Genomic DNA, 23,737 nt, shown 5'->3' with positions numbered 1-23,737 from the left:
TGCAGTGCTGTGGCCATTCATTTCATTGGCCAAAATGGGAATTATATACATGTCAGTAGGATAATAGACAAAATTGAAAACTAATAGTCTTCCCTCATATGAGGAACAGATTGATCGTTATCAATACACACCCTCACCCTTGTCAGTAGGTATATTGCTCATTTCCTTCTGTATTTTTGTTCAGGATCACTCTGGAAATGTAAGGATGATATTGTTGTTGATGACTTGACCCTCCTTACACCTGGTGGCAGTAGGAGTGTATGTAATATAATTGCTACTGGGTAGTTAGAGGCATGCTGTACGTGTAATTTCATTTTATCTACTGAGCCTGTGCTGTATACTTAGAATTCTCATCTCTCCTTGGAGCTGAAGGAATCTGGTGTGTAAAAACAATATTTTCTATAGTACTGGGAGATACAGTAATATTAGTGGTAGGATAGCTCATTAGATGTCTTACAGCTTTTTGTGATATAAAAGTGGTTTATATATTTCTACATCTTAGAGGTTATTTTTGTATTTGTGGTCCTTACACATTTCATAGAACCAGAGATGTTTGGAGAGCAATATCCTAAAAATTAAACCCAGCATTCTTTGTTATATTCTTGAGGGATGTTAACAGTAGAATTTTCTAAACCGTTTGAAAATTCCAACCAAAATATTCATTTTACCATATAAAGGGGAAAATTGAAATACATTTTATGTATTTAGAAAGCAGTCCTTTTTATGTTATATTCAATATGCTTGACCATCTATAGATCAGTCACACAATCCTGCTAAATCTCTCTCTCTTCTTTTTTTACATCATAGCAACAGCAATGAATTTAGATTCTATATGAAGGGGTAAGTGTACAGTGTTGTACGTTGCTGAATTCTGCAATTATATTACTGACCTGTTCCACCAATATATCTCCTGTGATTATATTTACCCAATTTTATCAATTTCTGAAAACTAAAGGGGAAAAGTCAGCACAAAAGCACATAGGGACAAATTACTATAGTTCAAATTTTACAAAAAAATTCTCCTTTCATCAGTAGCATTAAGACTGTTAAATAAATTGCTTTTGAATGCTTTTTTTAACAGATGTCAGCCATCTTGCTTATCACTGAACAAGCCACATTTGAACTAAACAGCTGAGTATTACATTGAGAGATGTGGTTGCTGATTGAACACAGGTGTAATGGCTGATATACTGTCACATAGTCTGACATTAACCTAAGATCTTTGTTGAAATACTTATTACTGATGGCACAAAATGTAATTGCTAATTTTCTGCCTGAGTGGTTACATATTTTCTCAAAAACTTAAGAGTTATTCATCCCTTTTCCACTGTCCATTTCTCAGAGTTAAGGCAGATGTGTCATTGGTCCACAGGCCAGTAATTGAACCTGTCACTTGCAATCTACTGACTTCATTCCTCAGAAATGTGACTACTGCTTCATTCACCTTCCTGCTTATTTTTCTCTAGGTATCAAATGTCTTACTTGAACCTAAGCTAACAGATATTCATTGTTTACCTTTACAGATCTCTGGTCACAGAGCAAAGAAATCAGGAGCAACCTCATCTGATTATTACTTTGCATTCACAGTGGAACTCTTGTTTAAAATGAGCTGTCCATTACCAGTCTAATTTTAATAAATGAATCACTCAGGTTGTAGGATTCAGTTCAAAACCAGGCAGAAGAAAACACAAAGAAAAGTCTGCACAAAATTCAGACACCCCAATATTTTTCTGAACTCTCCCAACTAATCATCTGCCCTATAGGTAGTGGGACTTAAATAGCTTTGTTGGCTAATACCCCAGAAAGATGGCACAAATATAAACATATCTTCCAAATCTCCTTACAGAGCTACTTTAAAATAACCAGGATCAGACACACATAGGCTGCTACATGAGCAATCCGATTGACTTCAATGAAACTACTTGAGTAAAATTAAATAGATGCATGAGTGTTTTCATGATTGAGGTCAGGTGAATACAAAGACGAGTAGTTTCACTGAATTCACAGGCATAAGTTTTTGCATGATCAAGGCCATAATTTTGAACTAAAAGAACAGAAATAATTAGTAATATGTGTTTCAAATCAAATTGAAAAGCTTTACTTCATTATTTTCATTTGAAATGTTAAATTCATAGAATGCATGAAAAACATGCAAACTCCCCATTTTATTTAGTGTGTTTTATTTCATTGTGGACACTGATGATAGCGACAGAATTTCTGGTTCATATAATGGCTGAGCAATACAGAAAATCAGCTGTCCGGCACACCTACTGCATGCTGTGTCTAAAAAATTCTTTTGTAAGTCTCGTATTTGGGAACCATTTTGCTGTCTCCTTGCAAATAAATATTCATGGTCTTGTCAATGGCATCATACCTCTTAAGTGTGAGGGTTATTTGGTGGGGAGGCAGGATATGAAAACAAGTCATCTTCCACTCAGCACTCATGAAAAGCTGCTGCTATTCAAATAATTATTTTCTCATTCAGATAGATAAAAAGTGGTTGCTAACACTATGGTAGCGCAGCATACAGTAACACCTTATACTGTGGTTCTTTCCAGGTACAAAATGCAGTGAAACTGATCCAGAGCTCAAACTACATTTCATTTCACTGAGTTTTTTTCTGTTTAGTTTGATGGTTATAAAAAGTGTTAGGTCAGCATATATACTTTCATCTACACTGATCAAATGATACTCAGTAGAATACTGAATGTAAGACATGCCATACATAACACAATCACACATTCAAACAGAAAAGGAAAGAGATACGTTCATAGAAATGCATGGCTAGGCATTCAAGTATAAAACATCTGAATTGTGTTTAGACTACTTTTAAAAGGTAATATTTTAAGGTGATATTCTTTTAAAATGTCAATTTCAATATGTAGTATATGATGGTATGAGATGGTTAATCAAATGTCATTTTGTTTAAAAAGAATTTTATGATCGTCAATCTTTTAGATTGGAATTTTCAAAAGGAGTTGAATTCCCTTAGTTAATTCCCTTAATTACTTCCCTTAATTAATTCCCTAGTTTTGGGACAAATTCTGAAGTCCACTAGCAAATTCTGAAGTCCCAGGAAGATTTTTTATGGGGACCCAGTCCCTCAGGAAGCACATAGAAGACATTCTGCTTCTTTCTTCTCTAAGCTCCCTAAGTACTGGAACCTTGAACTAGAGTTGAAGTAGAGGGGCTTCTTCAGTGTGTGTGGCAGGGGGAACATTTTTCAGAGTAGCAGCCGTGTTAGTCTGTATTCGCAAAAAGAAAAGGAGTACTTGTGGCACCTTAGAGACTAACAAATTTATTAGAGCATAAGCTTTCGTGAGCTACAGCTCACTTCATCGGATGCATTTGGTGGAAAAAACAGAGGAGAGATTTATATACACACACAGAGAACATGAAACAATGGGTTTATCATACACACTGTAAGGAGAGTGATCACTTAAGATAAGCCATCACCCACAGCAGGGGGGGAAAGGAGGAAAACCTTCCATGGTGACAAGCAGGTAGGCTAATTCCAGCAGTTAACAAGAATATCAGAGGAACAGTGGGGGGTGGGGGGGGGGAGAAATACCATGGGGAAATAGTTTTACTTGTGTAATGACTCATCCATTCCCAGTCTCTATTCAAGCCTAAGTTAATTGTATCCAGTTTGCAAATTAATTCCAATTCAGCAGTCTCTCGTTGGACTCTGTTTTTGAAGCTTTTTTGTTGAAGGATAGCCACTCTTAGGTCTGTGATCGAGTGACCAGAGAGATTGAAGTGTTCTCCAACTGGTTTTTGAATGTTATAATTCTTGACGTCTGATTTGTGTCCATTCATTCTTTTACGTAGAGACTGTCCAGTTTGGCCAATGTACATGGCAGAGGGGCATTGCTGGCACATGATGCCATATATCACATTGGTAGATGCGCAGGTGAACGAGCCTCTGATAGTGTGGCTGATGTGATTAGGCCCTATGATGGTATCCCCTGAATAGATATGTGGACAGAGTTGGCAACGGGCTTTGTTGCAAGGATAGGTTCCTGGGTTAGTGGTTCTGTTGTGTGGTGTGGTTGCTGGTGAGTATTTGCTTCAGATTGGGGGGCTGTCTGTAAGCAAGGACTGGTCTATCTCCCAAGATCTGAGAGAGCGATGGCTCGTCCTTCAGGATAGGTTGTAGATCCTTGATGATGCGTTGGAGAGGTTTTAGTTGGGGGCTGAAGGTGATGGCTAGTGGCGTTCTGTTGTTTTCTTTGTTGGGCCTGTCCTGTAGTAGGTGACTTCTGGGTACTCTTCTGGCTCTGTCATTATGCAAGGCACTGAATTTAGCCGTATAGAGTGGAAATCTGTCAACTTCATGAAAAAACTCGCACAGATACAGACAGACATCATCTTCCTCTCCAAATGCAAACAGATGGACATCATACCGAAAGGACTGAAGGTAAAAAATCCATTACAATCTACATACTACACAGACTATGCTGACAGCTTGTGCCACACACTCTCAAGGAAACTGCGGAACCACCTGATTAACATCCTCTACAGCAAACAGGGAAAGATTAAGAATGAGCTCTCAAAACTGGATACTCTCATAAAGAACCAACCTTCCACACAAACTTCCTCGTGGCTGGACTTTACAAAAACTAGACAAGCCATTTACAAAACACACTTTGATTCTCTACAAAAGAAAAAGGACACTAAGCTATCTAAACTACTATATGCCACAAGGGGCCACAACAATGGTTCCCGTAACCCACCCAGCAATATTGTTAATCTATCCAACTATACTCTTAGCCCAGCGGAAGAATCTGTCCTATCTCGGGGCCTCTCCTTTTGCCCCTCCACCCCCACGAACATGATACAGTTCTGTGGTGACCTAGAATACTATTTTCGACGTCTCAGACTCAAGGAATATTTCCAACACATCTGACCAACATATTAACCCACAGAGACCTTCCTGCCAACACTACAAAAAGAAGGATTCTGGGTGGACTCCTCCTGAAGGTCGAAACAGCAGCCTGGATTTCTACATAGAGTGCTTCCGCCGACGTGCACAAGCTGAAATTGTGGAAAAGCAGCATCGCTTACCCCATAACCTCAGCCATGCAGAACACAGTGCCATCCACAGCCTCAGAAACAACTCTGACATCATAATCAAAAAGGCTGACAAAGGAGGTGCTGTCGTCATCATGAATAGGTCGGAGTATGAACAAGAGGCTACTAGGCAGCTTTCCACACCACTTTCTACAAGCCATTACCCTCTGATCCCACTGAGAGTTACCAAAAGAAACTACAGCATTTGCTCAAGAAACTCCCTGAAAAAGCACAAGAACAAATCCGAACAGACACACCCCTGGAGCCCCGACCTGGGGTATTCTATCTGCTACCCAAGATCCATAAACCTGGAAATCCTGGACGCCCCATCATCTCAGGTATTGGCACCCTGACAGCAGGATTGTCTGGCTATGTAGACTCCCTCCTCAGGCCCTTCGTTACCAGCACTCCCAGCTATCTTCGAGACACCACCGATTTCCTGAGGAAACTACAGTCCATTGGTGATCTTCCTAAAAACACCATCCTAGCCACTATGGATGTAGAAGCCCTCTACACCAACATTCCACACAAAGATGGACTACAAGCCGTCAGGAACAGTATCCCCGATACTGTCACGGCTAACCTGGTGGCAGAACTTTGTGACTTTGTCCTCACCCATAACTATTTCACATTTGGTGACAATGTATACCTTCAAATCAGCGGCACTGCGATGGGTACCCGCATGGCCCCACAGTATGCCATTTTTATGGCTGACTTAGAACAACGCTTCCTCAGCTCTCGTCCCCTAATGCCCCTACTCTACTTGCGCTACATTGATGACATCTTCATCATCTGGACCCATGGAAAAGAAGCTCTTGAGGAATTCCACCAGGATTTCAACAATTTCCATCCCACCATCAACCTCAGCCTGGACCAGTCCACACAAGAGATCCACTTCCTGGACACTACGGTGCTAATAAGCGATGGTCACATAAACACCACCTATATCGGAAACCTACTGACTGCTATTCCTACCTACATGCCTCTAGCTTTCATCCAGATCATACCACTCGATCCATTGTCTACAGCCAAGCGCTACGATATAACCGCATTTGCTCCAACCCCTCAGACAGAGACAAACACCTACAAGACCTCTATCATGCATTCCTACAACTAAATACCCACCTGCTGAAGTGAAGAAACAGATTGACAGAGCCAGAAGAGTACCCAGAAGTCACCTACTACAGGACAGGCCCAACAAAGAAAACAACAGAACGCCACTAGCCATCACCTTCAGCCCCCAACTAAAACCTCTCCAACGCATCATCAAGGATCTACAACCTATCCTGAAGGACGAGCCATCGCTCTCTCAGATCTTGGGAGATAGACCAGTCCTTGCTTACAGACAGCCCCCCAATCTGAAGCAAATACTCACCAGCAACCACACACCACACAACAGAACCACTAACCCAGGAACCTATCCTTGCAACAAAGCCCGTTGCCAACTCTGTCCACATATCTATTCAGGGATACCATCATAGGGCCTAATCACATCAGCCACACTATCAGAGGCTCGTTCACCTGCGCATCTACCAATGTGATATATGGCATCATGTGCCAGCAATGCCCCTCTGCCATGTACATTGGCCAAACTGGACAGTCTCTACGTAAAAGAATGAATGGACACAAATCAGACGTCAAGAATTATAACATTCAAAAACCAGTTGGAGAACACTTCAATCTCTCTGGTCACTCGATCACAGACCTAAGAGTGGCTATCCTTCAACAAAAAAGCTTCAAAAACAGAGTCCAACGAGAGACTGCTGAATTGGAATAATTTGCAAACTGGATACAATTAACTTAGGCTTGAATAGAGACTGGGAATGGATGAGTCATTACACAAAGTAAAACTATTTCCCCATGGTATTTCTCCCCCCCACCCCACCCCCACTGTTCCTCTGATATTCTTGTTAACTGCTGGAATTAGCCTACCTGCTTGTCACCATGGAAGGTTTCCTCCTTTCCCCCCTGCTGTGGGTGATGGCTTATCTTAAGTGATCACTCCTTACAGTGTGTATGATAAACCCATTGTTTCATGTTCTCTGTGTGTGTGTATATAAATCTCTCCTCTGTTTTTTCCACCAAATGCATCCGATGAAGTGAGCTGTAGCTCACGAAAGCTTATGCTCTAATAAATTTGTTAGTCTCTAAGGTGCCACAAGTACTCCTTTTCTTTTAGGGGGAACATTGACAGTCGTGTTGATGTTTTCTTTTCCATATGGGGATAGTTTAGCCATATTTCTTCCTGCTTCCCCTGTACACACAGAAGATGAGAATATGAGATCCGTAGACCTAAGTGATAGAAAGACTTGTTAGGTCCTCTTTAGAGCCGTGCGTAACATTGTCAATAAAGCTGTCTAGGGGATGACAATTCCATTTCATTCCATTCCATTCTCAAAGCTTAGAAATTTGGTTTTAATTGGCATTGGAATGAAAAGAAAATCTTTGAAATGCTTGCCCAAACCATAATTATGTTGAAATATCTCTTGTCAGAGCTTTTCAATTCAAGAAGCTTTTTTGAGTCCAGGGCTCTAGTGACAGACAGAGAGAGGGAAACTCTCACTCTGTCACATATTGGTTACAGCATTGGCTTGGGATGTGGGAAACATAGGTTCAATTCGTTGCTCTGTTTGATTCAAAGCAGTTTTTTTCATTCCTGGTCACTCTGAATCACACAGAACAGAGACTTGAACCTAATTATCAGGTTATGGAGTGTGAGTCCCAAAAAAACTTTTGACAAAAACTTCTTCAAAATGTTTTGGTTCTGACAAAACTGCATATTTTGATACATTTTAATTTTGTTGCAAATGTTCCAACCAGGTCTATTTTTCAAACAAACAAAAAACCAAACAAACAAAAATCTGAAAAACATTCAACACACTTGTTTTTTAGGTTTCACTGACAACTTGAAACTCAGATCACATTAATCAAAAGTTTCCAGAGGGCTCAATTTCTAGTGATACTTGGCTAGATTTGAGCTAACTAGAGTCAATTTATGATTACAATAAATTTGAAATTTTGAATATTCCAAAATGAAGTTAAGTAAACTTTATTGGGTTTGATTAAATTTTATTTTGAGAGTTTTTAATCATTTGAATCCAGAAGTCAGATGAAAACTCATTGTGGGGAAGTGAATCCAGGTGGATTGAAACCATAGAAAATTATGAACATGAAACTCTGTTAAGTGAAACCAGTGAGTTTCACATCTTTCTAATCTTCTTGTTATCTGTACAGTTGTGACTGAGTGCACCCTGTATTCACATCCTACACACTATTGTAATAATCTTTTTACAAAATACATGTTGTGAGGTATCATTTAAAAACTAATGATTCACTGGTCAATAATATCATGATGAAATGGGGGTAGCAACATTCTTTATAAAGTTATGAACATAGCTGAAATTATGACTGAAATGTATTTACCAGACAAATCTGGGGAAGGGGTAAACCTTGTTTCTCAAAGACAAAGGAGAAGCTGATGCCTCTACCCTAGAGTCATCAAAGTTGATTTGCACTTACCAGTAAAGTGGGTATCAGCCCCTTTTATCATGAGACTCCGAGTCTCTGGCCTCACATTGGGAAGGAATTTTTTCTAGGGCTAACTTCCAGGAAAATGCATTTCAAAAGGTGAGTGAACTATAAAAGTGAGAGGGAAAAACACTCCAGGTATCCTCTTTTTCTTTTCTCCCATCTAACTCTTTCACCCAAAACAAAGGAATCAGCCTTTGGACTTTTGGGGCAGTTCTGACCTGAGAATTTGGTCATCCCTGTTGCTGGGAACGTGTGCTAAGGATTTTATCTTGAAAAAAATCTAGCTTGTTAAGCCTTAGTTATTAGAAAGCATTTCATCTTTATTCCTCTTGTAATAATTTCTGACATTAATGCTGTATACTTGTACTCAATTAAAATCTCTCTCTTTGTAGTTGAATAAACTTGTTCTATTTTTGTTATCAAAACTAATCCAGTGTTATGTTTAAACTTAATTGTTTGGTAACTCCAATTAAAGTAGCAAACTGTATCCTGACAGGGGCAATGGATCACTAATAGCTGAACTGTCCAGGAGGGGTCTGGACAGTGCAGATCACATATTTTGGGGGAAAATTCAGGACTGGGAGTGTGTCGGGGTCACCATGCAGGTAGAAATCAAGGCTGCTGAAAACCAGAGTGTGGCTGGTGTGTTGCTAACAGGCTGCTGGGGTCCAAGTTGCTGATCAGGGCTTTGGCTATACACAGGCACTCAGTGTGTGACATGCATGCTGTTTGGCTGTGAGCACCCCAGGTTGGGAGCTGCAACAGCCAAGCATGGTGAGGCAGTCAAGGTTTCAGGACAGGTGGTGAAACAACCCCTCCCTGGTTTGGATTGCACTCCGTAATATGAGAAACCCTGCTAGTTGTTAATGCACAGTACATTCTCATTCTCCACATCATATAACCAAGCTCTACATATTTAACTGTTTTACTATTTCCTCCTAAGTAAACATAAATGGCCCTTAACAAATATTTCCCTGTTTAGAGAGAAGGCCAACTCCCTATCAGCCTCACATGGGCACTAAATTTGATTCCAGGGATTTAGAATTACTTGTTTAGAACAAATGTACTAGAGTGCTGATTTTTTTCAGCTCACAAATGTGAAATAAACTTTTGTGAATGCATTAGAGGTATCATGTATAATCCTGCTGCAAAGGAATTTTTCCTGATACAAGATAAAATTATGGGGTTAATTGTGGCTTAGTCACAAACCTTATGAACAAGGCAGTGCATTGGTGCACTGTCACAGGTATAGTTTAGGAAATGGATTCTGATGCAGAGACTCCAGTTTCCTTATGCTCCAATGCGGGAATATATGCTCCATGAGCCCTATACCAGATGCAGCACACATTCTTTGGTATACTGTAGAGTAGAGCCGTGACTCTGATGATTTCCTGCCACTTCTTGCTGTAATGAATGTGGGACAATGACAAACACCTGAGGATGCTGCTCTCCCCACCATGTCGTTACCTATGATATGGGTAGCCATCACAGAGGAGTAAGTGGATGCTTTTATACTTTTTTCTTATCCTGTGGGGGGTGGGGTGAGGAGAAATATTTTATAATATCTCAAATGGCTCAACTCTTAAGGACTATAGGTTCTACATAGAAATAGGCTTGTGCTGCAGGATTTGGATTTAGAAGTGGATCAGTGTTGTAAATACCCACAACATTCAAATTCCAGTGCATTGGGATATGGGGTTAGCGTTAGTCCTATTGCTAAATCAATGTCTATGTTAATACATGAGTATAAATTTGTCTAAGGGTAAGTCTTCACTACCCGCTGGATTGGCGGGTAGTGATCGATCCCCGAATCAACACCTGTACTCCATCTCAGCTGGAGGAGTAAATGGAATAGATGGGAGAGCCGCTGAGAGGATGGCCAGGTAAGTTGAACTAAGATACTTCGACTTCAGCTATGCGAATAGCATAGCTGATGTTGTGTATTTTAGTTTGAAACCCCCCCCAGTGTAGTTTTGAAAATGTTAACCTGCAACTCTTAAATTTCTTTAAACTGTGGATTATGTACATATTCTGTTTGCAATAACACAAATATCACAAAAAAGAAAAGGAGGACTTTTGGCACCTTAGAGACTAACAAATTTATTGAGCATAAGCTTTACCTTTCGTGAGCTTATGCTCAAATACATTTGTTAGTCTCTAAGGTGCCACAAGTTCTCCTTTTCTCTTTGCGGATACAGACTAACACGACTGCTACTCTGAAACAAATATCACAGAATACAACTAATTCATAGAATCGTAGGACTGGAAAGATCTTGAGCAGTCATCTAGTCCAGTTCCCTGATTGCTTTTGGCATTTTCTCTAATACTCTACTAAATATTAATCGCTCTGTAAAAATGGCACTGTAGAAGACTCCAGTGATAAAGCATTTCTCACAGCTAGAAAACATCTAGATCTGAATTGTGCAAGCTCCATATTTCGTCTAGGCATTTTCAGATCCTTAGAACCTATTAACTTTACCTGCCAGTCCCAGAGTTTTTGAGACAAACCAGTTCTTTTATCTGAATATTATCTTTACATGTCATTTGCTGTTGGTAGGTTGGCATCTCATCATACAGTACACAGTGCTAATTAAGTAATCATGTCTTAACATTCAAATCCTTTATTTAACTGGTAATGATCAGATGGAACTGTAGGCTTCAGCTAGATTAAATGTCTAATAAAAGACTTGTACATACATTGTTGTAACATGAAACAATATTCCCCCTTAGATATTATAATTGGAAACTACATTTTAATTTATTTTAAAAAGATTTCTCTTCCATCAGGCCAAAGTACTGGCAAAGCAGAAATTATTTTGTCATCATTCTTGGCTGAAAAAATGAGTTTCAGATTTGAGCAATACAGATTCAATGGAAATGTGCTTCTGGTTTTATGTTTGTTGTTTACACTATATCTTGACACAGTACATTAAAATCTTTCACCTTTAGAGATCTGAGTTCAAATGCTGGCTTCATTTGCAATTAGAGATTCATTTTGTGGTCTCATTGTGATCCCTTGTAGATACTTTGCCACATCACAAAAACACTTGATGCCTGATGTTACATACACAAGAGAAACCTTGGACTAGAGTAGCAAAGATGGTATGTGTCAAAACAGGCGGTGGGGAAGCTTGTGCTATGCCTCTTTACTAGTGATGTTATTCTCTAATTTTCACAAGTACTAAATTTCTGCAAAGCATTAATATGGGAGAAATTTTTGAAATTAAGGATGTGACGGTGCAAGTAGACTTAAAATCCAGCTCTCATCGGTTCAAAATGTGCATTGAACTAAACCTTTTCAAAAGTTATTTGTTAAAGTTTATTAGTGATTATTAAAGGTGCCAAATTGAGGGCACTATACAACAAAGTCCTTTGTTTATCCACAAAACAGATATCTCATGAATAACAATTGAGAAAACCTTCCTCACACCAACTTCTCCATATAAGTCAACCTCATTCTGGAGGCACAACTACTAGAAGTAAGAGAATAACTTCATCTCAATGACCATTCAAACTGTGATTTTTCTGCTCCAGTTGTTACCAAGGGTACTTGTTAATTTATTCATTTGATGAGTTGAGTCACTAAGCTAAATTCCGCCAAAACTCAGCATATTATTATACCCAAACCGGGGCAAGGGGGACAACGGTGTCAGCATGAATGGATTCTTTTGTCATGAAGATGGAAAGAAAATCAACACGGTCAGAATGTGCAGTCTATTGGGGAGCATCTGGGTGCAGAAATTGAGGGGAGACAAAAAGAGAGAGCATAGAGAAGGGATAGAAACCTGTGGGTCAAAAGGAGGGAGAGAGAGTGGATTAGGGTAAAAGAAAGAAGGACACTATAGAGGAAAAAATAAAGGCATCTCCCTAAGAAAAAACAGCATTTTTGTGGCAGAAAAATCTGGAAATATATAGAGAGAGGGACTTTGAAGCACAAAAAGTGAAATGAGATAGAGACAAAGAAACCAGCCTATGAACACTTTGAGATTCTCAGATGAAAGGCACTCTGTAATTACCAGTAGCATATGAATTTCATTGTATCTTGATTATGATTAGTGAAGTGACTAGTAAGAACACCTGCCCAGACTGTGGGCCAAATTCACCTCTAGCATAAATAGGCACAACTCCATTGAATTATGCCATGGATGAATTTGACAATATGTACTATAAATACATTTTGACTTGCCTACAGAGGGGACCCAGCCAGAAAATCTTTATCCAGAAATCAAAACGTAAATCCCTCAGAAACAAGTTTTAATTATTAATTGATTATTAATATTAGTATGTTCCAGATTCATTGTAGCTCATAGGCCAGGGCTTCTTTCACTGCCCCTCCCATCCATTCAAAGCGAGGAGGCTTCCACTGCTCAGAGGAGGCCTAGGAAGAAAGTAACACAGCTTCAGGCATGATGTACATCCCACCTGAGCAAGCCCAACCATTTTCCTTCTCTCTCTTCCTCTTCCACAGAGCCATAGAACTACTGAGAATGCTTCATGGGATTGGGGGTGTGAAATCACAAATACAATATATGATGATGACCAAGTCCTCCATTTAGTGGCAGGAAGGCCCATGAATAGAAGGTCTTCTCCATGTATGGATCTAGAGAAGTAATCCCTATAATGATGTACAAGTAATTTTCAACATCCTTAAAAGCAGAAAAGGGGTACATGCTGACTTTATCACTGGAAATGTCAATTTTGAGTTACATTTACAGTTCAAAAGTTGGTTTTGTTGGATCAAGCTAGTGTGATACCATGTGATTTTACTATTCAGTAACAGTTAAATTCCTGTCAATCAAAGTTTGGTTCCCACCTAAAGATTTGTATGCTAAAAAAGGGTGAATGAAACTGAGGTTAAATTACATCATGAAAACATTATTTCTGACCCTAGCGAGAAACTCTGTGCTTGGAATTTTGTAAATGTTCCTTGGAAATCTTCTAGGGCCAGATACTTTTCCCTTAATGTGGACTGGTAGGAGAAAAACCTTCAGAACATGGAGGGAAACATGGAATGATAGAAGCTGTGGCTTCTCCACAATCTACAGATTTCCCTCTGTGTGATTAGCACTCTTGAGGATTTGGAGGTGAAAGAGTTTCAGAACAAAATAGGTAAGCAGGGGCTGCCTTCAACTATTACAGATTTTCCCAAGCACAAATCCTTTCTGTAGCCAATGCTGGTTGGACCAGTGTTAAGTCCCCGACTGTGACATTAAGTCCCTATGAAGGGAGTTACAATGCACAGCCATAGCTGGAAAGCCAGTGAGGAGTTGAGTGCAGTGACAGGTTGGTCAGGGATGTTTAGGGAAGTAGTCCACAGATTCATTAGGAGATCCACAGAATAGCAGCTTGCATTGGCCAATGGCCCCAATTCTGTCCTCTTCAGCTTCCTTGTTGCAACTATCCATATGTTAATGATAAGATGATGTGATGAATTCCCTATGCCAAGATGCTCACAGCACTTGAGTATATTTTTCCTGCATTTGTTTTCCTGTAGGAAATGTTGACAGGGAAAAAATGATGAAGTATTAATTAGAGACAAAATAATATCTCAATATTTTAGACTGTCAACCATGAATAGTTATAATTTGTTTAAAAGTTAAAGCAGTGAATAAAACCATTGATAGCTAAACTGTATGGTCAATCTTCTAAAAATATGTATGTAAAAATATGGGCCTACATTAATATATTCAGTCTTCTGGTTAGAGGTGATGAAAGTATGACTTCTAGTGTAGCAACACTAATCAAGTTGGGAGTAGGTGTCTAGTGGGGTAGCAGAGACAGGTTTTGAGCTCTTCTTGTTTAAGATCTTACTCCATAAAATGAAATAAACAGCATGTAAATCACTGAAACTCACAAATGATACTAAATTGGGAAGCACTGCAAATACCAAAGAGGATAGAGAAAGAACATATATGGATATATAGAAATTCAAAACATGGGAATGGTGGATAACAAATTAAACACAAAACCTTGTACTGCAAAATAGAAATGCAAATGGTCAATACAGGTAAACTGATTAATCTCAATTGCAGTTGTGGTAGACATTTCCAAAATTTGCATAATTTGAGTTATGAACAATCAGTGTTTGGATAATCTTGGATACAAACGTATGATACAATTTTGGCATACATACAGTATTCATAAGCAGCAAATCACAAGCCAGAGAAATATAATATCAGTCACTTTTCACATAACTCTGGTTGCATCCTCATTACCCGAAAGATATCAATGTCTTGTAAACAGTTCAGCAAAGAGCATAAACATTTTTATAGGCATGGAGGAACTTACGTATGAGAACATTTAAGAAGGATAAGTATGTATAAATTGTCTATGAGAATAAAGGGCAGAGAGTTCCAAATCATAATAGTTACAAGTATTCAGAGGATGTATTGTAAACACCAGAGGAAGATTATTGGGAAAAGTTAAAAAAAATATTCAGTTGGATAGTAGGGAAAATTTTTTTGACAGTCAGATATATTAGGCTGTGGCAGAGTATTTCAACAAAGTGGTGGCAGCTTCTAAACCTGTTCTGGAGAAAGCATGGTAAAATATAATGTTGGCTACTATCCTACTTTAGTAGTGTGGTATCCTAGGGCCTGATTCAAAACTCTTTAAAACCAATGCAAGTCTTTCCATAGGTCCTAGATGACCTGACACCTAAAGGATTTTTTTCAAAGTCTATCACTGCCTCCAGCAAGTGATCTTCAAAATTTTATAGCATTACTACAGAGGGGAAAACACTCCAAGCTCAAAATACCACAAGATGGAAAATAGTCCAAATATTACAAAATAAAAGGAAAATAGTATAAAGTCTTACAAATTGAAAGCCTTTCATGTTATACTTGAGGGCTAACAAATGTAGCAAGGTTTAGTGGCAATTAAACAAAGTTATTATAATGCAGAGCCATGCAGTTCCTGTTTTGTAGAGTATAGAGCATTTTAGCAAATCAGACCCGAGAGGCTGATGGTTCAGGACTTTGCAGTTAATCTTTGTCTGATTTATTCTGGCAAGTTGTGTCTCTTAATCCAGATGGTCCACACTTTCAATTCACTTTCTGGTTACCACACAAAGGAGATACATGGGGTCTGTAGTGGTTATCAATTAGTATAAAAAGCACATTGACACATTAGTATAGAAATATGTGGGCAACTGAATATTTGTGTAATCTACAGCCCAACAGCAGGGAAAGAGGTTATTAAAAAACCCAAAGAACTGTCTTTTAGAGTGAAACATGCTGGCATAAGTAATTTCCATCTTTAGATATATAATTAATCTTTATGTGTCATCCCAAAAGCATATTACTTTACACTAGAAAGCTGATAAAAAAGTGTTTATTTTTGTTCTAGATTTACTGGGGAATGCTTTTTATCAGGAGATGGCAGAAAAGGGAAAACTGTATATGTTGAGATGAATTTCAAATGAATTTCAGAAAATATTTATGATAAATAAGATGGAGTTTATTGTTAAGTATGCAAAAAAAACTTTAGATGAGAACTGATTTATGAATTTTAACATGTAATCACATAATATTGTTATATGTTTTCTAATTTTAGATATAAAGCAAATCCTACTCAATTTACTCACAGGCATGAATCCCATTGTCTTCAGTAGGACTACTAATATGAGTAGGGCAAGCAGAATTTCTTCCAAAGTGATCAGTTTTTTTGCTTTTGACTTCTTAAACCCCAGTTCCCCAGACTCCAGCAAGGTAGAATGCTGCTGCCTAGCTTGTCATACATATAAAGAAGTGTAACCACATCTTCTTCATCCCCAAACAGCTCCTATGGCTCCCTATTCATTTTAATCCTACTTCTAAATCCCTCTACTTGTTAAAACCTCTCCTTGGACTTGATCCAGCAGTCTATCTCACGAACTACATGCTCAATCACAGCTGATGTTCAGTGCAACTTTGGCCCTAACCTATCTTTCATCTTCCCCAAACCCTGGGGCTGACCAGTGTCCAAACTGGAGAAGCCACAAAGAAGATCAATTTACACAATCTAAAACAGGGATTATTCCACTGGCCAGGGAATTCTGGAGCATGGCACACTTTGGTCACACTTCTGGACCACCAAGAAATGCCTCTTATGTGGGTAAGGTGCAGTTGGCATACAGCTGACTATGCCAATTATACCAGAGGAAGTGGGAAAATGAGTTTCCCATCTAGAATTAAACCCCAAGCTCCAGGGCATGTTTAAGCCTATTAAAGCAGTGTAAAGGGGACTTTAGAGATGAAAATCTTCCCCTTTGTCCCTCAGAATTCAACCACTCCTTTCTCTTACCTCTTTCTGGACTCCTCTGTAGCTATCCACAAAATTTTTTTGGTGTAAGGGTCATCACTGCTGTTGCTGCCATCTGGAAAAATGTTCCTCTGTATCTTTGCTTCAATCTCACTTTGTTGCATTTCAAATACCACGTTAAAGGGTTTTTTTTTTTTTGCCTACGCTTCTTAATCACACTCTGATTAACTCTTGCATAATGACAGGTTTCAGAGTAGCAGCCGTGTTAGTCTGTATTTGCAAAAAGAAAAGGAGTACTTGTTGCACCTTAGAGACTAACAAATTTATTTGAGCATAAGCGGAATGCATTCCACTGAATGCATCTGATGAAGTGAGCTGTAGTTCACGAAAGCTTATGCTCAGATAAATTTGTTAGTCTCTAAAGTGCCACAAGTACTTCTTTCTTTCTGATTAACTCTACAACTGTATTATTTTTTTCCATGATTTCTAATATTGAAGATGAAATAATCCTACATGGGAATATAGTCATATAAAAGTTGCATTATCTGCTTCTTTTTCTCTCCCCTGTCCACACACACACACTTTACTTGAAAGACCATCATATTCATTGTCTTTTAATTTAACTAGATGTAATTTAACTTTGCGCTAGTAACACCCCCTATTAAGGGTGCAAATCAATTTCCATTAATAGGCCTCTATTTTCACACATTCATAACTTTCAAAAACAGAAATATTGGAACTGGTTGAAAATAAAAAATGTACATTCCAGGGGAACTTCCAATATTTAAAAATTTGCTTTCTTCCCAAATCAGGATGTAAAGTCAAAATATTGAAATTTTGCATAAAAGTAAAAAAAAAGCCTTTGAAAATTGTAACCTGTTGAAACATTTCATTTTGACATATTTGATTGAAACAAAACATTCTGTCATTCTCAAAATCAGACCATTTTGTTTTGGTTTGTTGAATGGTACAGAAATGTTTCATTTTAGCTTGATTCAACTTTAATCCATGTCCAGCTGAGCTGTTGTGCAACATCTCATCAGAGTTGTAGTAAAGATGCCTCATAGCCCCAATCCCTTCTATGAGCCAAGTGCCCAACCACAATATTCCTCCCATGATATATCATGATTATAAGATTATAAGATTACAAGATTATAAAATGCACTTCAGCAGTTCAATGAGAGCGGAGAACATGTTGCCTCATGGGATATGTAGTCTAATGTAGGAAGCACAGAGAGGAGAATGAGGACATGAGAAACCTGAACTAAACTTCCCTGAGACATTGTGACAATTCATTAAAGTCCAACTGACCAGAAACAAGTTGTTTTGTCAAACCAAAATGTTTCAGTTTGGGTTCTCTCAATTTAAAATAAAATATTTAATTTTGATTTTCCCAATATTTTTTTTAAATCAAAATGGAAATTTTCCCCATGAACAATTCTGATTTTGCAGAAACTGTATTTAATACTAACCTTCCTCTCCCCAAACAACCAATTTTGATGAAAAAGTTCCAACCAGCTCTATTAAGTACTTACAGGGATTAATGCACCCTGAAGTTCAGATAGACAGAAAATGGCATTGCACAGAGGAGCATAAAATTCCCATCTTGTGAACTAGTTTTACTGCCTTCCACAGAGCCTGAGATGGATATGGACAGAGTCTCAGGTTATGTACACTGATACACTGAGGAGGAATTAAGGTGGGGGTGTTTGAATTTTTTTTTTTTTTTTTTTACTGTAGAGAAGCAAACAAAAAAGCAACAATAGGCAATGGCTGTTTTGGAACAGCATTGAGGAAAAAACTTTGTGGTGTTAATCTTAACATTGAAATATTTGAGCTCCTTGGAGAGACAATTTCAAATATAGCCAGGCTTAGGTCAGTTTTTCATCTTTAAAGTAAATGGATAATTGAGCTTGATGCAGTTTAGTGTGTGGATTTCTAACACAAGATTTTAAACACTGAGAATCTTTCCTTGCTCTGGGTGTGGGCATTAAGGAGGCCATGGTCCATTTTGTTTAAGTAGTATGGGAAACCCTGATGTCATTACACATAATTTTCCTTTCCTGTATGAAATGTCCTTTTCACGAGTTGGCTTCTGCCATCAACCCTAGAAGCCTGTCTGTGAGGTGATTAATTTAATTTTCAAATACTTCAGTGATATATAAATTTTCACTTTTCTAAGTGAACATTTTGTCATGGTAATCCATGGTTATTGTCTTTAATTTCCTTTTCAGAGGTGCTCAGTTTTAAAAGTAAAAAATTCCTTTTCTAACTGACATCCATACAATCTTAACCTGAGGTCTGAAAAATTATGCTGGGTCCTTTTATCTCATACATTATCAATAGTAAAATCTCTACAGGACTTCAGTGACACTTATGCAATACTCTGGCTAGTAATGAAGTTTCACAGGTGTTATTGATTTGCTCTGTAATTAGGAATCATTAAACAATCCTGCTGACGATGCAAAAGAAAGAGCAGAATCCCGGTCACTTTCTCTTAGAAGCATTGTCTATACAGTGCTTACTAAAAGCAACCCCCAATACAAACGCATCTGTATAACTGGCATGAGCAGATATGCACTCTGGCAGCAATGCTGTTGAGCAAGAAGGGCTTTTTTACATAATAATTTTTCAGAGTGGAAACAAACTTTAAATCAAGATGGCTGATTTACTGGGATGTCTCTATGCAAAGTAATTTAGCTTAATAATGGTAACATTATATCTATCAAATCAGTCTTTTCATACTTGCTTTGCATACACCAACCATTTCACTGAAACTTGAAAATCAAGCCAAACCTGAGGACTATATATGCTGTACTATAAAGTGTAACAAAGCTCTGTCCTTGCCTCCATGGGTCCCACATTTCCTGGCGGATTTCACTAGCCTCAGAGGCTCACTGTGACCCTCCACATAACCCTTCTTTCTCTAGAGACAAGGGTCACAGTCTCCTGAGCCATTTTCATCATAAGCCAGCGAGGGAGGTGAGGAGAAGTTATCCTTCCTTGCACATCCTTCCTTGTCTCTGTTGTCTCCCAGTCTCAGTGATTAAACAGGGGGCAAAGGAAGTGGAAGACCAGGCCCACCCTCTGGTCCAGGCTCCAGCCCAGGGACCCTAATAGTACCAGCTATGGTAGCTGACCTTTTAGAAACATGACATGTACAATTCCCTGGGCTACTTCCCCCAAAGCAGCCCTCACTTCCTCAAGCTCCACTTCACCCTTACCTCAGGGCCTCCTTCCTTGTGTGCCTATATGGTGTGTACTACTCAGCCTCTCCAACCGCGCAACTTCTTCCCACAGCTCCTGACATGCACCCCCACCTGACTGACTGGGAGGCTTTTAACTAGTTTCAGCCAGCTCCTGATTGGAACACCTGAAGCCAATCAACCTAGCCCTCTCCCTGCCTTCTGGAAAGTTCTTAATTGGCCCCAAGTGTCTTAATTGACCTGGAGCAGCTGCCACTTCACTTATCGTGGTCCCAGGGATTTGTTTAGCCTGGAGCGAATCTCTCTCTTCCCTCCCACTGCTCTCCCATAGCCTTCGAGCTTGGAGGGAGGTGGGAAGCTGCTGCTACTAGGCCCTAAGCGCTCCCTGCTGCTCCAGCTGCTCCCCTGGCTGGGCCAGACACCCCCATTCTCTGCTCCTTGGCTGCTGGACCCCCCACTCTTGGGTGCTGCTACTGCTGCAACTGCAACCCTGGGGGGGGGGGGGCTGCTAGCCCACTCCCCAGAGAGGAGGAGTGAGGGACCCCAGCAACTGCTGTTGTGGATACACCACCACCACCACCACCTGAGAGAGGTCCATTCTGCCTGCCTGGACGACCACTGGAGTTCCTGGAGCTGCTGCTGCTGCAGAGCCGCTGCCTGGAGCTGCTGAAGCCGAGGAGGGAGAAGAGGATCATCTGCCAGGCGGCAGCACCTAGAGACTTTGCAGACCACCGTGGAGGGGAATAAGACTGAGTAATTTCCAAACTGTGCTCGTGGTGGGGGTTTTGACTGTGTATGTAGGGACACCGGGGGTGTGGCGTGGAGCTGCCCCCCCCATATGTGTGTCCCCCCAACCCCCACCACTACTCCGCCACCACTGCCCCCTCCACCACCCCCACTGGCTGTATACCATCTGCCTCAGCTCTGCCTCTGGACTCAGCTGCTTGCTTGGCTTGCCACGCCCTATTTCCACCCTTTGGGCCAGAAGCAGCAGCCAGCTAAAAAAAGACTTGTGCAAGTGCACATGGGCACATGTGCCCCCCCGGACTGCCTAACCCCCAGCTTTGCCCTTTACTACCTGCCCATTTGCCACTTGCTTTGCCTCCTCTTTGCTCCAGCCCCTTACTAGCTTCAGTTTGTTTGCCTGCCCCGCCCATTTCCTTCTGCAGCCTTTGTTTGTTTGCCCCGCCCCAGCCTCTGAAGCTAGCCCCTTGGTTTCCCTGTTCTACCCCCCAGACCGCTTAGCCCCTCGCTCCAGTGCCCATGCCCCTCCCATGCGCTTGTGCAATCCCCATTTCAGTTGCAACCCTCTTCACTGCACCTTCAATGTTGTTGAATCCTGCCCCCCATAGTGCACCAAGAGGAGCCGGAATTTCCACCTTGTGTCGGTGACTGACCCCTAACCCTGATTGCCCCGTCCAGCCCACCCTTTTGGGCCCTCCTCCCCTGCCTGCAGCTAGCGGGGAGGAGTGGTCGACCTGCTTCCCCTCTCCCTCCTCCTTTTGATGTCCTCCCTTTCCTCCTTGTCATGATGGCGGGGATGAGACGGGGAGACCTCTCCAGTAGCCGAGCCCCTCCCCGCCTGCCCCTCTGTCACCCCCCAAGCTTCTACGTCCGCTGCCAAACCATCTGCCATCGCCCCCGCTGGGGCAGCAGCGACGGGCACCGGGGTGACCTCCACTGCTGCCACGTCTATCACCCCCTCAGATTTGGGGGAGTCCTCCCAGCCGGCGGGAAGGGCCAGGGGAAGAAGAAGGGGAAGGGCCCCGCTAAAAAGACCAGGCCCTCCATGGCAGGGGCTGTCCCCGATGCCCCGGCCCATCTCCAGCTGTGGCACCCTCCCCGCTGTTCCCTCCACCAGCTCTGCAGGTGTCCCTCCCCGGCCCTAGAGCATACGCCCAGGTGGCGGCAGCCCCCTGCCTGCCGCTACTCATTTCTCAGCCCACCGCCTCCGCTACCATCTATAGCGGCCGGGGCCCCTTTCCCACCATGACAAGAAGCACGGCGTCGTTGCCTCCTGGTGCCCGCCTCACCCCACGTGGAAACCTAGTGCGGGCGTTGGCGAGGGTGGTGGGGCCCACGGCCATTGTGGCGGCCTCCAAAATGTATGGCAAGGTCGTCTTCTTCTTAGCATCGGAGGCCGCTGCCAGGAGGCGGTGGAGAAGGGCCTGGCGGTCGGGGCGTGTTCCCCTTAGAGCCGCTAGAGGACCTGGGCGTCCGCCTGGCCTGACCTCCGTCCCTCCCTTTCTCCCCAATGCCGCCCTGTTACGCCCTTTCTACCTTGGGGAAGCCATCTCTGTCATCAGCCCTCTCCCGTTGGGCTGCAAAGACCCCGCCCTCCGTCACGTCCTCTCCTTCCGCCGGCAAGTGCAGCTTCAGCTGCTGCCGGCGGCGCGCGACGGAGAGGCACTGGAGGGGTCCTTCCTAGTCCCCTACCAGGGGACGCATTACAGGGTGCATTATCCACGGGGGAGGCCCGGTGCTACCTCTGCCGGGCGATGGGGCACGTCCGGAGGGACTGCCCCCTGGCCCGGGAAGGAGAGGCATCCAGGACACCCGAGCCCTGGCAGGACACCGCCCCGTCATCGCCGACGCCCCTGGCTGCCCGGCACCTGAAACCGCCCCTCCTCCTTTACAATCCACCATTGCCCGCTCACCCAAGGGGCATCCCCCACTATGCCCAAGACGAGGGAGAACCCCGCCCCCGCTGCTTGCAATCTGGCGGGGCCTGTGGAGGAGGGTGCGGCAGGGACAGCGCCAAGCATGGGAGAGGGCCCGCCCCAAGGGGAATCTTCCTCCTTGTGCTGCACCACGTTACCCCCCGAGTCCCTGAGCCATGCCTCTGCCCCCTGACAACAACCCCTGCTAGCCAGCCCCCGGATGATGCCATGGAGGGATGGGCCCTAGTCCAGGGGAAGCGGGGCAAACGGAAGGCTCGAGCTTCCCCATCTGATGCGGAGGCCCCCCGGAAGACAGGAAGGGGCACCGCTGCCGAGCCTTCCGCTCTACCACGGGTGTCCACACCACCAGAGCCGGCTGGGGAACGTGGCAGCACGGAAGGGGCGGTATCTCCTCCACGGGAGTCCCTCCCTCCAGACCCCCGATGGCACATCTGAACCCGTGTGCCCCAAAGTAACCATGCGTCAGGTGCCGGCGGGGAGAATTGGGGTAGCGGAAAATAAATTTCCCCTCTATATATGAGGAGATCGAGGCCCTGGGTCTGACCCGGTCCACCCGGGGAGGACGATCCTATGCCAGAGGGCCTCGATCTGGGCGACTTCTTTCCAGCCCCCCTTTCCCCATACTCCCTCCCCTAACCGGTTGCTTCTGCTACCACTCCGAGGAGCCCCTGGATCCTCCATCAACCGGCTGCAGAAGGCACCTTGCTGAGAGCCACGGCCAGTTGAGCGCGGCCAGTGCCACGCGGCTGGAACCTGAGTCACAGGGGCATCCACGCTGGTGAGGAGCATTCGACCTCTTTCGGAGAGGACTACAGAAGAAAGTCCACCTCCTGATGCCATGGCGCCAACATCACCAGACAGCTTGCGCCCGGCATCGGTGAGAGCCCTCTCTAGACCCGACTCTCACATCTACCCTGCCCCTGCCCTTCTCCCGCACCACTCCGAGATATTATTGCCAACCTGGGACAGTCTCCTTCCCCTTTCCAACAGATACTCCCAGGGAAT

Source organism: Dermochelys coriacea, chromosome 5 (assembly GCF_009764565.3).
Source record: "Dermochelys coriacea isolate rDerCor1 chromosome 5, rDerCor1.pri.v4, whole genome shotgun sequence".
In the NCBI taxonomy this organism is placed as follows: domain Eukaryota; kingdom Metazoa; phylum Chordata; order Testudines; family Dermochelyidae; genus Dermochelys; species Dermochelys coriacea.
Note: the sequence above shows the minus strand (reverse complement) of the source record.